The sequence below is a fragment of the Schistocerca cancellata genome, chromosome 4 (assembly GCF_023864275.1).
Source record: "Schistocerca cancellata isolate TAMUIC-IGC-003103 chromosome 4, iqSchCanc2.1, whole genome shotgun sequence".
Lineage (NCBI taxonomy): Eukaryota > Metazoa > Arthropoda > Insecta > Orthoptera > Acrididae > Schistocerca > Schistocerca cancellata.
The window spans coordinates 288,885,945-288,903,012 of record NC_064629.1 but is presented as its reverse complement, the minus strand read 5'-3'; the positions used below and the strand labels follow the sequence as shown (position 1 = coordinate 288,903,012).

The following is a 17,068-nucleotide window of genomic DNA, read 5'->3' as shown; positions in this document are numbered from 1 at the left end:
CTCTTGGTTTGCGAAAAACATTCTTTTTCTTTTCTTCAAATTAACCGTCGGCCGCTGTGGCCGAGCGGTTGTAGCCGCTTCAGTCTGGAACCGCGCGACCGCTACGGCCGCAAGTTAGAATCCTGCCTCGGGCATGAATGTGTGTGATGTCCTTAGGTTAGTTAGGTTTAAGGAGTTCTAGGTTCTAGGGGACTGGTAACCTCAGATGTTAAGTCCCATAGTGCTCAAAGCCATTTGAACCACTTTTCTAATTAACCAGTCCTCGACACACGTGAGCTACACAGGTGTTCGTCTCTTTGCTCTCTCCGATTCTTTACTTTACATTACTTTATATGAGGCAAGCCCCTTAATGACCATACGCCTCCTCTATGAGCCTCTTCCGTTTCTTTCTGTCGAGAGCATTGTTTGTATTTTCGGTGTTGATGTTCATCCTAGTGTGTCCTCCCGGATGTTAACTCGCCACCTACTTCTGGGTTTTCATCTCGTTCCATCTATTGTCTTGCTGAATGCTATTTTAGATAATCTGTTTTCTTGCCAAATGGCCTGCCCAGTTCAGCCTTCTCTTCTTTAACACTTCGTCGATGTTACGGTCTTTGTGCAGCTCTCTTAATTCTTCATGTTTTCTTCTCCTCCATTCCACGTTATTTTCATCACATACCGGTCCAAAAATTTTTCTTAGCGTTTTCCTTTCTATTATGATAAGTTTTTATTACTCTTTCTTTCTAAATTTTAGTGCTTTACATCCGTATAATGTTGATGGTAGAACAATCGATTGATACAAACTGATTTTGAAGTTAGTGCTAAGTGATATTTTCTTTAAAACTAAAATGTACTTTGTTCGCTGTTAGTAGATGGGCATCTGTTTCTAAATCGGTTCTACTTTTATTACTAAATACACTCCCTAAGTACTTGAAGCGGTCAACTGTCTTGAAAAAGAATCCATCTACGATACTATCGGCAGAAATTACTATAATTACCCTCTGAAAAAGCTAATGTGGTAGTGATATCTTGGAAATGAGAACATGCTATACGCCCTCTATTGAAAACTTTCTTAGAATTCGTCTCGGTGAAAACAGAAGAATTACGATATCTCAAATGGTCCTACAAATGTTTGAGGTGAACGTCTTAGCTGACACATCCTGTATTGCGAGTGTCAGTTTGTTCAGTGTTATACTTGAAATTCGGGCGTAATCTCACGAAGCGTAGTAAGCAGTGTAGTATGCGCAAAGGATATGCGAAGCTTTGTAATCTACTTTTTTAACGAGCCCTCTCGTCTGGGTACTGTTTTATGCACCGCCTCTGCTAGCAACTGGTCCAGAAATTTCCTAGCTGTGCGCTTTCAAGACGCAACATTCAGAACGCTGCCAGCTGTTACGATTTACGGGAGCGTACAGACGAGTGGAACACTTGAACGAGCGCCAGCTAGCGCAGCTAAAACAGGAAACGGAAACAGTTGCTGAACACTAACAACAAGCGAGCCGGCGCGTTGACGGCACGAGAACTGGCTGGGCGCGTGTAGCTGGCGATACGACATGTGTTAAAAATAAAGGGAATTTTTTTTTGAAAGTATTTTATTTATTAGTGTACATCAATGTTATCCCCATAAGAATAGTCCCCAGCAGATGCACTCAAAGGCAAAAAATGACGCTGTGCATGTGCAGATAAACAATTGATTATAATATCAGAAAAATTGTAGCCAAGATAGAAACGAAGCCCACGCCTACCACAGAGGTACAAGTTTATATGCCAACTACCTCCTCTGATGATAAAGAGATTGAAGAAATTTATATTGCGATAAAAGAAATTATTCGGATAATGACGGTAGCCCAAAATTTAATGCTCGTGAGGGACTGGAGTTCGTTAGTAGGAAAAGGAATAGAAGGGAAAGTAGTAGGTGGATATGGAATGGGGGTAAGGAATGAAAGAGGAAGCCGCCTGGTAGAATTTAGCACAGAGCATAACTTAATCATAGCTACCACTTAACTTGTTGTTGTTGTTGTTCTTGTTGTTGTTGTTGTTGTGGTCTTCAGTCCTGAGACTGGTTTGATGCAGCTCTCCATGCTACTCTATCCTGTGCAAGCTTCTTCATCTCCCAGTACCTACTGCAACCTACATCCTTCTGAATCTGCTTAGTGTATTCATCTCTTGGTCTCCCCCTACGATTTTTACTCTCCACGCTGCCCTCCAATATTAAATTGGTGTTCCCTTGATGCCTCAGAACATGTCCTACCAACCGATCCCTTCTTCTGGTCAAGTTGTGCCACAAACTTCTCTTCTCCCCAATCCTATTCAATACTTCCTCATTAGTTATGTGATCTACCCATCTAATCTTCAGCATTCTTCTGTAGCACCACATTTCGAAAGCTTCTATTCTCTTCTTGTCCAAACTATTTACCGTCCATGTTTCGCTTCCATACATGGCTACACTCCATACAAATACTTTCAGAAATGACTTCCTGACACTTAAATCTATACTCGATGTTAACAAATTTCTCTACTTCAGAAACGCTTTCCTTGCCATTGCCAGTCTACATTTTATATCCGCTCTACTTCGACCATCATCAGTTATTTTGTTCCCCAAATAGCAAAACTCCTTTACTACTTTAAGTGTCTCATTTCCTAATCTAATTCCCTTAGCATCACCCAACTTAATTCGACTACATACCATTATCTTCGTTTTGCTTTTGTTGATGTTCATCTTATATCCTCCTTTCAAGACACTGTCCATTCCGTTCAACTGCTCTTCCACGTCCTTTGCTGTCTCTGACAGAATTACAATGTCATCGGCAAACATCAAGGTTTTTATTTCTTCTCCGTGGATTTTAATACCTACTCCGAATTTTTCTTTTGTTTCCTTTACTGATTGCTCAATATACAGATTGAAAAACATCGGGGAGAGGCTACAACACTGTCTCACTCCCTTCCCAACCACTGCTTCCCTTTCATGTCCCTCGACTCTTATAACTGCCATCTGGTTTCTGTACAAATTGTAAATAGCCTTTCGCTCCCTGTATTTTACCCCTGCCACCTTTAGAATTTGAAAGAGAGTATTCCAGTCAACATTGTCAAAAGCTTTCTCTAAGTCTACAAATGCTAGAAACATAGGTTTGCCTTTCCTTAATCTTTCTTCTAAGATAAGTCGTAGGATCAGTATTGCCTCACGTGTTCCAGTATTTCTACGGAATCCAAACTGATCTTCCCCGAGGTCGGCTTCTACTAGTTTTTCCATTCGTCTGTAAAGAATTCGTGTTAGTATTTTGCAGCTGTGGCTTATTAAACTGATTGTTCGGTAATTTTCACATCTGTCAACACCTGCTTTCTTTGGGATTGGAATTATTATATTCTTCTTGAAGTCTGAGGGTATTTCGCCTGTTTCATACATCTTGCTCACCAGATGGTAGAGTTTTGTCAGGACTGGCTCTCCCTAGGCCGTCAGTAGTTCCAATGGAATGTTGTCAACTCCAGGGGCCTTGTTTCGACTCAGGTCTTTCAGTGCTCTGTCAAACTCTTCACGCAGTATCGTATCTCCCATTTCATCTTCATCTACATCCTCTTCCATTTCCATAATATTGTCCTCAAGTACATTGCCCTTGTATAGACCCTCTATATTCTCCTTCCACCTTTCTGCTTTCCCTTCTTTGCTTAGAACTGGGTTTCCATCTGAGCTCTTGATGTTCATACAAATGGTTCTCTTATCTCCAAAGGTCTCTTTAATTTTCCTGTAGGCAGTATCTATCTTACCCCTAGTGAGATAAGTCTCTACATCCTTACATTTGTCCTCTAGCCATCCCTGCTTAGGCATTTTGCACTTCCTGTCGATCTCATTTTTGAGACGTTTGTATTCCTTTTTGCCTGCTTCATTAACTGCATTTTTATATTTTCTCCTATCATCAATTAAATTCAATATTTCTTCTGTTACCCAAGGATTTCTAAGAGCCCTGGTCTTTTTACCTACTTGATCCTCTGCTGCCTTCACTACTTCATCCCTCAAAGCTACCCATTCTTCTTCTACTGTATTTCTTTCCCCCATTCCTGTCAATTGTTCCCTTATGCTCTCCCTAAAACTCTGTACAACCTCTGGTTCTTTCAGTTTATCCAGGTCCCATCTCCTTAAATTCCCACCTTTTTGCAGTTTCTTTAGTTTTAATCTACAGGTCATAACCAATAGATTGTGGTCAGAGTCCACATCTGCCCCTGGAAATGTCTTACAATTTAAAACCTGGTTCCTAAATCTCTGTCTTACCATTATATAATCTATCTGATACCTTTTAGTATCTCCAGGGTTCTTCCATGTATACAACCTTCTATCATGATTCTTAAACCAAGTGTTAGCTATAATTATGTTGTGCTCTGTGCAAAATTCTACCAGGCGGCTTCCTCTTTCATTTCTTAGCCCCAATCCATATTCACCTACTACGTTTCCTTCTCTCCCTTTTCCTACACTCGAATTCCAGTCACCCATGACTATTAAATTTTCGTCTCCCTTCACTATCTGAATAATTTCTTTTATTTCGTCATACGTTTCTTCAATTTCTTCGTCATCTGCAGAGCTAGTCGGCATATAAACTTGTACTACTGTGGTAGGCGTGGGCTTCGTATCTATCTTGGCCACAATAATGCGTTCACTATGCTGTTTGCAGTAGCTTACCCGCATTCCCATTTTCCTATTCATTATTAAACCTACTCCTGCATTACCCCTATTTGATTTTGTGTTTATAACCCTGTATTCACCTGACCAGAAGTCTTGTTCCTCCTGCTACCGAACTTCACTAATTCCCACTATATCTAACTTTAGCCTATCCATTTCCCTTTTTAAATTTTCTAACCTACCTGCCCGATTAAGGGATCTGACATTCCACGCTCCGATCCGTAGGACGCCAGTTTTCTTTCTTCTGATAACGACATCCTCTTGAGTAGTCCCCGCCCGGAGATCCGAATGGGGGACTATTTTACCTCAGGAATATTTTACCCAAGAGGAAGCCATCATCATTTAATCAAACAGTAAAGCTGCATGCCCTCGGGAAAAATTACGGCCGTAGTTTCCCCTTGCTTTCAGCCGTTCGCAGTACCAGCACAGCAATGCCGTTTTGGTTATTGTTACAAGGCCAGATCAGTCAATCATCCAGACTGTTGCCCTTGCAACTACTGAAAAGGCTGCTGCCCCTCTTCAGGAACCACACGTTTGTCTGGCCTCTCAACAGATACCCCTCCGTTGTGGTTGTACCTACGGTACGGCTATCTGTATCGCTGAGGCACGCAAGCCTCCCCACCAACGGCAAGGTCCATGGTTCATGGACCTTAAGAATCGTGAAAGAAGATTGTATACGTGGAAGAAGTCCTGGAGACACTGGAAGGTTTCGGATAGATTATATAATGGTAAGACAGAGATTTAGGAATCAGGTTTTAAATTGTAAGACATTTCCAGGGGCAGATGTGGAGTCTGACCACAATTTATTGGTGATGAACTGTAGATTAAAACTGTAGAAACTGCAAAAAGGTGGAAATTTAAGGAGATAGAACCTGGATAAACTGAAAGAACCAGAGGTTGTAGAGAGTTTCAGAGAGAGCATTAGGGAACCATTAACAACAACGGGTGAAAGAAATACAGTAGAAAAAGATAGATGAGCCACGCGGGGTAAGCGCGCGGACTTGGGCGTCTTGCCACGGTCGCGCGGCTCTCCCCGTAGGAGGTTCGAGTTCTCCCTCGGGCATGGGTGTGTGTTGTCCTTAGCGAGGACCAAGTAGGTAAAAAGACGAGGGCTAGTAGAAATCCTTCGGTAACTGAAGAGATATTGAATTTAATTGATGAAAGGAGAAAATATAAAAACGAAGTAAATGAAGCAGGCAAAAAGGAATATGAAAGTCTCAAAATTGAGACCGAGAGGAACTGCAAAATGGCTAAGCAGGGATGGCTAGAGAACAAATGTAAGGCTGTAGGGGGCATATATCACTAGGGGAAGTAGATGAAGATGAAGTGGGAGTTATATTACTGAGTGAAGAATTTGACAGAGCACTGAAAGCCCTAAGTCGAAACAAGGCCCCGGCAGTAAACAACATTCCTTTAGAACTACTGGTAGCCTTGGGAGCGCCAGCCATGACAAAACTCTATCATCTGGTGAGCAAGATGTATGAGACAGGTGAAATACCCCCAGACTTCAAGAAGAATATAACAATCCCAATCCCAAAGAAAGCAGATGTTGACAGATGTGAAAACTGTCTAACTATCTACATCTACATCTACATCCATACTCCGCAAGCCACCTGACGGTGTGTGGTGGAGGGTACCTTGAGTACCTCTATCGTTTCTTCCTTCTATTCCAGTCTCTTATTGTTCGTGGAAAGAAAGATTGTCGGTATGCCTCTGTGTGGACTCTAATCTCTCTGATTTTATCCTCATGGTCTCTTAGCGAGATATACGTAGGAGGGAGCAATATACTGCTTGACTCCTCTGTGGAGGTATGTTCTCGAAACTTCAACAAAAGCCCGTACCGAGTTACTGAGCGTCTCTCTTCCACAGTCTTCCACTGGAGTTTATCTATCATCTCCGTAACGCTTTCGCGATTACTAAATGATCCTGTAACGAAGCGCGCTGCTCTCCGTTGGATCTTCTCCATCTCTTCTATCAACCGTATCTGCTACGGATCCCACACCGGTGAGCAGTAATCAAGCAGTGGGTAAACAAGTGTACTGTAACCTACTTCCTTTGTTTTCGGATTGCATTTCCTTAAGATTCTTCCAATGAATCTCAGTCTGGCATCTGCTTTACCGACTGTTAATTTTATATGGTCATTCCATTTTAAATAACTCCTAATGCCTACTCCCAGATAATTTATGAAATTAACTGCTTCCAGTTGCTGACCTGCTATATTGTAGCTAAATGATAAAGGCTCTTTCTTTCTATGTATTCGCAGCACATTACACTTGTCTACATCGAGACTATCGGTTTAATATGTCACGGCTGCAAAATACTAATGCGAATTCCTTCCAGACGAATGGAAAAACTGGTGGAAGCAGACCTTGGGGAAGATCAATTTGGATTCCATAGAAGTGTTGGAACACGCGAGGCTACACTGACCCTACGACTTATCTTAAAGGATAGATTACGGAAAGGCAAACCTGCGTTTATAGTATTTGTAGACTTAGAGAAAGCTTTTGACAATGTTGACTGGAATACCCTCCTTCAAATTCTGAAGGTGCAGGGGTCAAATACAGGGACCGAAAGGCTATTTACAATTCGTACAGAAACCAGATGGCAGTTATAAGAGTCGGTGGGCACGAAAGGGAAGCAGTGGTTAAGAAGGGAGTAAGACAGGCTTGTAGCCTATCCCTGATGTTATTCACTCTGTATATTGAGCAAGCAATAAAAGAAACAAAAGAAAAATTTGTAGTAGGAATTAAAATCCATGGTGAAGAAATAAAAACTTTGAGGTTTTGCCGATGACATTGTAATTCTGTCAGAGACAGCAAAGGACTTGGAAGAGAGGTTGAACGCAATGGACAGTGTTTTGAAAGGAAGATATAAGATGAACATCACAAAAGCAAAACGAGGATAATGGAATGTAGTCGAATTAAATCGGGTGATGTTGAGGGAATTAGATTAGGAAATAAGACACTTAAAGCAGTAGATGAGTTTTGCCATTTGGGGAGCAAAATAATTGATGAATGTCGAATTTGAGAGGATACAGAATGTAGACTGGCTATGGTAAGGAAAGCGTTTCTGAAGAAGGGAAATTTGTCAACATCGAGTATAGATTTAGGTGTCAGGACGTCTTTTCTGAAAGTATTTGTGTGGAGTGTAGCCATGCATGGAAGTGAAACGTGGACGATAAATAGTTTAGACAAGAAGAGAATAGAAGCTTTCGAAATGTGGTGCTACAGAAGAATGCTGAAGATTAGATGGGTCGACCACATAACTAAGAGGAGGTACAGAATAGGATTGGTGGGAAGAGGAATTTGTGGCACAACCTGACTAGAAGAAGGGAACGGTTGGTAGGACATGTGTTGAGGCATCAAGAGATCACCAATTTAGTACTGGAGGGAAGCGTGGAGGACAAAAATCGTAGAGGGAGACCGAGGGATGAATACACTAAGCAGATTCAGAAGGATGTAGGTTGCAGTAGTTACTCGGAGATGAAGAAGCTTGCACAGGATAGAGTAGCATGGAGAGCTGCATCAAACCAGTCTCTGGACTGAGGACTACAGCAACTACAACATCAGAGAAAATGGCAGATTTTTTCAAGAGAAAGAGCTTCACAAATTGGGCAAGTCAGTAACGCGTTGGTCCAACTCTGGCCCTCATACAAGCAGTTATGATTTAATTATCATTTCAGGCAGTATTCAGTCTCGCAGCAGATTGAGGCCATAATACTTTGTACTCAGAAAAAGTGTTGTCTGTGCCTAATATCGCCACTTCTCATACTATAACACCCCTCAACTTTTAATGTTGTTTTCGGTGCGTACCCCAATTTTGATTTTCTTATTTTTGAAAGTTTCGTCTATTTTGTTATAAATGTCGCCGTTAGAGGGGAGAATAGCGAAACTGATTTCGTGTTTAGCTGTTTCTCTCTCTAGAGTAATCTCGTTTTGTTTAACTTACAGGTTCTGTTTGTGCATCTCCTTAATACCTTGTATTTCCAAATTGTTTACTTTGCCTAAAATTTCAAGGATCGCTATTTCTTTGCTAATCTTTTCTTCGTGAACTTGAAGATATATCATTTTCCATATCAATGCGTGAAAGTACCAGTTTTATGGATTACTGTGTAGCAGGATCCGTTACTGATTAACGTGTTTGTAGAAGGTGGTTTCCAAAAATTTCCAAATATGTACATTGTCTCATTCTTCTTTATTTTAACATCTAACAGTTAATACTTCGATTTCACAGATGAATTTGAATTTATCATGCATATTATTCTGTTTTGAACGCATATTAGTAAAGTTCTCCTCTGTACTGTTCAACGGCACTAAGGCGTCATTGACGAAATGTTTGTAGTAAATGACTTTGTTGTCACCCTGTTTAAATTGCTTAAAAAACCTTTTCTTAGTACATCTAGTTAATGAATATGTAGGCTAAGTGGCCCGCCACGCAATTCCCAATGGCTAAACTGTCCGGCTTCGAACATATAGCTTCCTCAGAGTTAAAGCAGTTGTAAGGAAGATTAAGTTGCAACAGCTGACAGATTTCGGTATGATATAGTGCCTTGAGCTCAACTGAATTATTTTCAGTGATCCGTACGGTTTCTTATGGTAAGTCTGAAGCTTCATTAAATCATTAAGTGCCAAATTTCAGTTGCTTTCTGCTTGTGGAGCGTAATGCGCATCGTTGGTCCTAAGGAAATCACACTGTGGGACTGCTCGATGAGACAAGGCACGCTCGCGGGGTAGCGTCACTCAGCAGACACCGACCCAGCCATAGCAGGAGCGCTGTAACAGCTGGTCGACGCCAAGAAAAAAAACCAACACTGATTAGCATCAGTACACTGGGGAGGTTGAGCATACCTTTTCCGGTCCTCATAGCCGTGTTAGGTGGCAGTAAGCATCGGTATTTGTAACGATTGGACTACAAGTGTTCACTCATTATATCCTTGGTATTACGGACTGTATCCTACCTTACAGTCTCGGAAATGTTCAGGCAAGATAATTTTTTTTCTAATTATTCAATACAGAATTTGGTTTCATAAAAACGAAACCAAAAATGAAACCAAATTGTGCACGGTTTCCGGAGAATGTGGGTGAAATACCTTATTTGACGAAAAAGAAAAGTAGGATCCTCGGAGTAATAATTTCAGATGAATCCTTCAAGCCTTGTGACATCAGCAGAAACACGAAAGAAAATGACTCTGAGCACTATGGGACTTAACATCTGAGGTCATCAGTCCCCTAGAACTTAGAACTACTTAAACCTAACTAACCTAAGGACACCACACAGCCGGCCGGGGTGGCCGAGCGGGTCTAGGCGCGTCAGTCTGGAACCGCGCGACCGCTACGGTCGCAGGTTCGATTCCTGCCTCGGGCATGGATGTGTGTGATGTCCTTAGGTTAGTTAGGTTTAAGTAGTTCTAAGTTCTAGGGGACTGATGACCTCAGATGTTAAGTCCCATAGTGCTCAGAGCCATTTGAATCTTTTTTTTTTTTTTTTTTTTTTTTTTTTTTTTTTTTTTTTTTTTTTTTTTGACACCACACACATTCATGCCCGAGGCAGGATTCGAACCTGCGAATTTTTTGAGGTTTTCCAAATGAACAGGATACATTGTATATGTGGTCTCCAACATTTCTAAATCACCTTTGTGTTGCCTGAGATGTTCGCGTCTCAGTTTTATTAATAATCATCTTGTGGTGCAGTTCTTCTTGATGTTCTCCGTGCTTGCTAAGAAATTGGGATGAGAAGTTCCGCCTTATGCAAGACACCTTATTTCTTTTGTTTCACCCATACATGTTTCAGCACTTTTGTGCTGTCGTCAGTGGGTTCTATTTTTATTTTTAACTGTAAATTTGTTGTTAACATATTAACATTTGTGTTGTTTACAACATTATGTAAAAGTTGCGTTTATAACTTAAGTGGCGAAAAGTGGGTGTAAGCATAAGTAGCATACCTTACGTGATGTTATTGTCCAATTATTTTGGTAGCTGTTCTGCTACACATTATACAACTTGTCATCTGCAAACAGCAAAACGTAATTTATTTTCAGTTTGTTATGCATTTACGAACGGAAATAAGACTATATCACGTTTTCTTTCTGTAACTTACAGTTTTGTAGTAGTGGTGCGTTCTCCTGTGTTGTTGGCGAAGTAAATAGGCTTACTTCTTTGCCTGTGTTCGTGTGGCAATGCACTTTTTCCGATTGCTCAAAACATAGGCGGAGGTTTCGCTGCCATTACGTGTTGTTGTGGTTGTGTGGCGTTCATTTGTTTCGTAGCGTGTTCTGCTGGGTGAGGCGCGCGAATTTGAATTGTATTTGGCGTTAGTGGTGTGTGGTTTGTGTGGGTTTGCTTGTGTATGATGTGTGTGTTGAGTACTGGGGCAGAGAGAGAGAGAGAGAGAGAGAGAGAGAGAGAGAGAGAGAGAGAGAGAGAGAGAAACAAATGTTTGGCAAAATAGTAATACCAAAACAGTACAAAATAATATATTGGTACAGATACATAGATGACATAATTTGCTTAATAGATGAACCACTGTCTACCATAAAAGAACTTCATGATAACATAAACTCCATCCACCCACAAATACGATTCACTATTGAAACACAAACAGATGAAAACCTTAATTTCTTAGATCTCACTATACACAAGTGAAACAACAAACATGAATTCACTATCTACAGAAAACCCACAATCACCAGAACCATTATTCATAACCAATCCAATCACAAAGAAGCCAGCTTCAGATATTTACTTCACAGGCTGAACAAAATGCCCATGGACAAGCATGACTACACACAAGAAATGAACATGAGAAAACAAATTGCGCAGGAGAATGGATATGATGCAAAGAGAGTAGACAAAATAAACCACAAAATACGAAAACAAACTGCACATAACCATGAAACACACACACATACAAACACAACTCATCACACAACAAATCAGCAGACAGTAAGCAACAAATGGCACATAATGACTTACAACAACAAAGTCACATACACGGTGGGTAATATACTAAAGGAACAAAGACTCAACATAGCATACAAAACCAACAACACAATACAGAGCAGACTCGGAAGAAATACCACCAACACTGACAAATACAGCCAGTCCGGCATCTACCAACTTACTTGCAACTGCTGTCAATCTGTATATGTGGGCCAAACACGTAGGATCTTCAGAACCAGATATAATGAACACCTCAGAGCACTGAAAAGCAATAACACACACTCAACATTTGCAGACCACCTGGTAGCACACAACCACCACCCAACGAACATTGAAACTGACCTTCACATCCCAAAAACTAGCAGCAGCCTATATCAAAAATTAACTATAGAAGAAAACTACCACATGCAAAAATCAATAGCCGAAGGAAAGAAAGTACTCAATGAATACACATCACTGTGCAACAAAACCCTCTTCACCACAATAGAAGAACTATACAAGTAACACACACACCACACACACACACACACACACACACACACACACACACACACAACTCTCCCCCCCTCTCTCTCTCTCTCTCTCTCTCTCTCTCTCTCCCTTTTCTTTCTTTCTTTCTTTCTTTCTTTCTATCTCTCTCTCTCTCTCTCTCTCTCTCTCTCTCTCTCTCTCTCTCTGGCCCAGTACTCAACACACACATCACACACAAGCAAACCCACACAAACCACACACCACCTACGCCAAATACAATTCAAACTCGCGCGCCTCACCCAGCAGAACACGCTACGAAACAAATGAACGCCACACAGCCACAACAACACGTAATGGCAGCGAAAACTCCGCCTATGTTTTGAGCAATCGGAAAAAGTGCATTGCCCCGCGAACACAGGCAAAGAAGTAAGCCTATTCACTTCGCCAACAACACAGGAGAACGCACCACTACTTCAAAACTGTAAGTTACAGAAAGAAAACGTGATATAGTCTTATTTCCGTTCGTAAATGCATAACAAACTGAAAATAAATTACGTTTTGCTGTTTGCAGATGACAAGTTGTATAATGTGTAACAGAACAGCTACCAAAATAAATGGACAATAACATCACGTAAGGTATGCTACTTATGCTTACACCCACTTTTCGCCAATTAAGTTATAAATGCAACTTTTACATAATGTTGTAAACAACACAAATGTTAATATGTTAACAACAAATTTACAGTTAAAAATAAAAATAGAACCCACTGACGACAGCACAAAAGTGCTGAAACATGTATGGGTGAAACAAAAGAAAAAAGGTGTCTTGCATAAGGCGGAACTTCTCATCCCATTTCCCAAATTCTATTAATGTTGCACTAGTTGTATACATTACATTATCAAAACTTCTTTTTATGCAATGTGCATTAATAGCCATATCATTAGTAGGGTAAAGCGGTTTCTACAACACTCTGCATTGTTGCGAAATTTATTCAAGGTGGCAAACCCTTCCCCAACCTCTTCCCCTCCCCTTAGACTATTGTTCTGTTAATTTATTTATGACCTTATGGGATTGATGTATGACCCTCTGGGGATAATCTGTGCTTCTGAGAAACCACTACTGCCCCTCGCCTCCCCATTCTCCTCCCCCACATCTCTGGGAAATCCCCAATACTCTGTCTCCCCTTCGCTGACAAGCACACTTTTGATATTAAATTTATTGACTAATTTGCAATACGGCGGCCGAACTCCCCTGAATGTGGCCTCCTGGCGAACAATGCCTTATGATCATTTCATTTCAATTGACTAATTAATTAAATTGATCAATTAAGTACCCACTCTCTATTTGGGAAATACCCCAAACCCCCACCCCTTCTGTTCCCTCTCCCATCCACCTCTCCTCCCCCCATCAGGAAATTGGTGAGAAAATAACTCGATCTGTGCTGTGCTGCTGGAGAGGAAGGATATGGGGTAATTTATTTTTTTATTTTGGGTGACACCCTGTTGGAAATCACTGCGAAAAGCTCAGGCCCTCCCGTCCCACCACCTGCTGGAGAAATGGCGGGAAAAGCTGAGCTGTTGGATGAAGGTGCTAGTATTGCTTTGTCCATAACTACATGTGCTGATTACATAATTACACTGATACAGATTGGAGGTGTTGTTTTGTTGGAAAATTTTCATGTGTGTGCTCATGTTGATGTGCAGGTATTGATGGATCTAGCGTACAATGGCATCACCAGAGAAAGTCTCACCCCTACCCCTCCCGCCCTCTCTCCCCATCCTTCCAGAAAAAATTGATGGGAAAAATCGCTCAGGCAGTGCTGAGCAGGTGGACTGGAAGGTTCCACATGACACTAAATTCAACTACACTGCAGAGGGTATAGTAATATATTTTTTATTTATAACATTCAGTTTTCAGGTGTTGGTTCTCTCTTTTATTTGATGGGGAAGTTCATCATTCTCTGCTGTTAATTTAATTTTGGAAATGCAGGTCTTGTAAAATACACCGAAAAAAAAAGCAGTTACATACATAAATCGATCGCTTTTTTCCGATTGGGCAAGAAATACTGTCATGAAACATACATCAACATAATTTACCAAATGTAATTATAGAGTTACAGACAGCGCAAAACATATCTGGCGAACAAACAACTTTCCGATTGCATTCACTTGCTTCTTCGTAGACGCTGGGTGATGACGAGGTCATCGCCGCACATGCATTGTACAGTGGGCAGCGATAGAGCGAGTGCCGGGCCGGCGTCGTTAGCAGCCTCCGGCGCCTACTACTAAATCCTTGTACTAAGCATCAGGTGCCGTACCCATTGGATACCAGACTCACTTCTTGTTTTCTTCCGAAACCCACCACTTCCATACCATATACTTATATGGATATGGTGTCTGTTCTTTCGGACATGTCCAAAGGAACAGACACCGTTGATGACCTGCAGCTGTCTAGAACGAAATTAGAATTATATTAATACCTTCAGCTGCTGACGGGCGTTGATATATACCAACAGGGACAGGTGAAAATGTGTGCCCCGACCGGGACTCGAACCAGGGATCTCCTGCGACTGCAGAGACTATCTCGCGCACGCCTCCCGCTAGACCCACATACTCACCTTTTATGTCCACACACTACATTCATAGTGTCCCACCCCAACACACTTATTACTCGTGGAAGACATTCTTACGAAGTCCGGTAAGAGTTCGGGGAATATGTGTGCATCCACACAGGAAAAGAAGGTCATGGCTGGTATTGCCATATAGTTATATGGATATGGTTTCTGTTCTTTCGGACATGTCCGAAAGACAGCTGCAGAATGTCTTCCACAAGTAATGAGTGTGTTGAGGTGGGACACTACGAATGTCGTGTGTGGACATACAAGGTGAGGAGGTGGGTCTCGCGGGAGGCGTGCGCGAGATAGTCCCTGCAGTCGCACTATACTCTGTGCCCTCGGTGGCTCAGATGGATAGAGTATCTGCCATGTAAGCAGGAGAACCCGGGTTCCAGTCCCGCTTGGCGCACACATTTTCACCTGTCCCCGTTAATACATATCAACGCCCGTCAGCAGCTGAAGGTATTAGTATAATTCTAACTTTCATACCAGGTCAGTGGAAGCAGCTGCACTATATGCTCGCCCTGTTGTGCAGGTACTGACGGAGTTAGATCACAACGCCGGTGGTAGGGCAGCTGGGAGAAGCAACTCCCCACCCATCCTCCCTCCAATCCCCTCCTCCCCTCCCCCTCGCCCCCCAGTTACTTTCTGTCCAACAAAGTATCAGGTGGAGGTAACCCTTCGACATTGATACCTGGGAAATCCCTGTCAAAAAACACACACTCTCTCTCCTACTTGTGTGTGAACCAATGTCTCCAACCACGCAGCTCTCCTCAGAATACTGTGTTTCTATTGGCAAATCCTGGGGAAAAAGGGATAGCTGACACAGTTTTGATATAAAAAATTGAGGGAAATCATCCATTTGCACTACATTATGAGATTAATTGTTTAACAATTTATTGGAGTATCCGCCATCTGGCGAGCTGCACCACGTGCAGTCTGCCGCCGGGCTGCCAGGCACAGTGCGCCATAGCGGGGGGCCAGTCAGGACAGACGTAAACACGCATCAGCAGCTGCACACCCATCCACAGCGTTCACTCGCTGCCCCTGCCAAATGATCAGAGGTCGGGGAGACTGTCACCAAGCAGTTAACTGATCTGTTTACATGGGTCTAATAACCGTCCAGCGCAAACACCCGTCATGTCGAATCTTCTCAAGCAAAATACACGTCCGCTTGCCGCTCACCCGGCATACTGGTTACTTCGCTAATCCCCGTGGCTACGGGCAACAGCCGAGTAGCCGGTAGCTAAAATCATTTCTCTGTAGCAGTCGATCACGTGAGGCTGAGCCGTCACTTCTGGTTGGCCGCTGGTGAGACAAGCAGCCATGGCTTGGACGTATACAGTTGTTCTAACCAATACCACCCTTACATAGACCACCCAGTTACAAAATAAACCAATATTACTGACGGTACACTTACAGTTTCTTACGAGAAATTTAGATTCTCACCTTTATACGAGTTATTTTCGAAGACAGACGAAATCACATTGCTAAAGTGTCGTTATTTGTTGTGAAAATCCTGTAACAGTAGGGCGTAAGCTATATTTCCTCAAGTATTCTCTCATCACGTAAAATATCTATTCTAATCAGCTTAATGTCTGTTACATCCTGCATTACAGGAGTAGAATATTAAACTCATTTTTGGCTCATGACTGAGTGCTAAGAACATTCTCTACGGCTTATGGTAGCAGCACAGATAAGTTGTAAACATAAGGATTATACTCCATGCCACAATCTAAATCTGGTAATTTACATGATTTTATTACGATGGTCATCTCACCCTGTGTAGGTGGGAGATTGAAATTCTATTAAAAGATCTCTTCGCAACGAAAAATCGCCTCATTGTCTCTCGAACTCCCGAATCATATCCGTGGTACTCTAGTACTTGCTTCCACCTGCCCGGTGCCTCGCCATTGATACCAAATTGATAGGCTAATTAATTAAACTGATCATGGGAGTCACTTTAATCACTTTCCACGATGAGTAATTTTTTCCAACTGTTGGATTACACACGCCAGGTATCTCAAATGGGAATCCCTGGAGGGAAACCAATGTTCTTTTTGAGGAACACTATTGAGAACAGACATCTGAAACGACCACAGAAGGATTCTGCCACCGGCAACATACATTTCACTAAAGGACGATGAACATAAGACAAAGAAACTAACCCTCATAAGGAGGCATATAGGCAGTCTTTTTCCCTCCCTCTGTTTCCGAGTGGAATAGGAAAGTGGATGACTAGTAGTGGTACAAGAGTACCCTCCACCACACACCGTACGATGGCTTGAGAAGTAAGCGTCTACAAGTAAATGTAAATTTAGTCTATCTTTTAAGGTGTCACTCCATCCGTTTATAGGCACATAAACCGCACGGAAATATGTTGCCTCTTAAAATGG

At 41.9% G+C, this 17,068-nt stretch overlaps 1 pseudogene; it reads left to right on the top strand.

Moving 5' to 3' along the window:
* The first annotated feature begins 16,215 nt into the window (after positions 1 to 16,215).
* LOC126186541 (U2 spliceosomal RNA) lies at positions 16,216 to 16,385 on the top strand (annotated as a pseudogene).
* Positions 16,386 to 17,068: the final 683 nt, after the last annotated feature.